The following is a 1,368-nucleotide window of genomic DNA, read 5'->3' as shown; positions in this document are numbered from 1 at the left end:
TCTCGGCTCACCGCAACCTCCGCCTCCTGGGTTCAGGCAATTCTCCCTGCCTCAGCCTCCTGAGTAGCTGGGATTACAGGCACGCACCACCATGCCCAGCTAATTTTTTGTATTTTTAGTGGAGACGGGGTTTCACCATGTTGACCAGGATGGTCTCGATCTCTTGACCTCGTGATCCACCCACCTCGGCCTCCCAAAGTGCTGGGATTACAGGCTTGAGCCACTGCGCCAGGCTTTTTTTTTTTTTTTTTAAAGACAGTGTTTTGCTCTTGTTGCTCAGGCTGGAGTGCAATGGCGTGATTCTCCTGCCTTGGCCTCCCGGGTGGCTGGGATTACAGGATTTTTTTCATGTTGGTCAGGCTGGCCTTGAACTCCAGGCCTCAGGTAGTCCGCCTGCCTACCTGAGATTTATACCCAAAAGAATTAAAAACAGGAAGTCAGACTTCCATGTACCCCTGTGTCCATAACAGTGTTAATTACAAAACCAAATAATGGAAACCCAAATACCTTTTAACAGATGAATGGATAAAACTGCATTTTGTATACAGCTTGAAGTCCCCTAATCTGAAATTTAAAATGCTCCAAAATCTAGAACTTTTTGTGCTACCACATAAAGCGAAAAGTGGAAAACTCCACACCTGACCGCATGTGACAGATGGTCAAAACTTTTATTTCATGCACAAAATTATTTAAAATACTGCATAAAATAACCTTCAGGATTTTGTATGTAAGGTATATGTGAAATGTAGATTTCCTGTTTAGACTTGAAGTCCAAACTTCAAGATATATGTGTTTGCAAATATTCTGAAATACTTCTGGTCATAAGCATTTTGGATAACATGCACCCAGCCTGTACACACAGTGGAATATCATCAGTCAGCCTTAAGAAGAAATGAAATTCTGATACTTACCTTGAAAATATGCTAAGTGAAATAGTCACAAAATACTGCATGATTCTGCTTATATGAAGTACCTAGAATAGATCATTTCATTGAGACAGAAGTATAGAGATAGGTAGACATTGGGGGAAGGTGTGAATGAGGAGTAATGGATACAGAATTTTTGGTTTCTCATGATAAAATTGCTCTGGAAATAGACCGTGGTAATGGTTGCATAACATTGTAAATGTACTTAGTGCTACTGAATTGTACACTTGAAAATGGTTGAAGTGGGCCGGGCGCGGTGGCTCACGCCTGTAATCCCAGTACTTTGGGAGGCCGAGGCGGGTGGATCACGAGGTCAAGAGATCAAGACCACCCTGGTCAACATGGTGAAACCCCGTCTCTACTAAAAATACAAAAAATCAGCTGGGCATGGTGGCGCGTGCCTGTAATCCCAGCTACTCAGGAGGCTGAGGCAGGAGAATTG

The 1,368-nt window shown here is 43.1% G+C and overlaps 1 protein-coding gene across 3 annotated transcripts in view; it reads left to right on the top strand.

Moving 5' to 3' along the window:
- Positions 1-1,368, top strand: part of NOP58 (NOP58 ribonucleoprotein) — a 49,215-nt gene that overhangs the window by 34,577 nt on the left and 13,270 nt on the right. The gene's annotated exons all lie outside the window — the stretch shown is intronic.

Source organism: Sapajus apella, unplaced genomic scaffold (genome assembly GCF_009761245.1).
Source record: "Sapajus apella isolate SASKATOON/1434 unplaced genomic scaffold, GSC_monkey_1.0 scaffold10, whole genome shotgun sequence".
NCBI lineage: Eukaryota > Metazoa > Chordata > Mammalia > Primates > Cebidae > Sapajus > Sapajus apella.
This window is presented reverse-complemented; position numbering and strand designations above follow the sequence as displayed.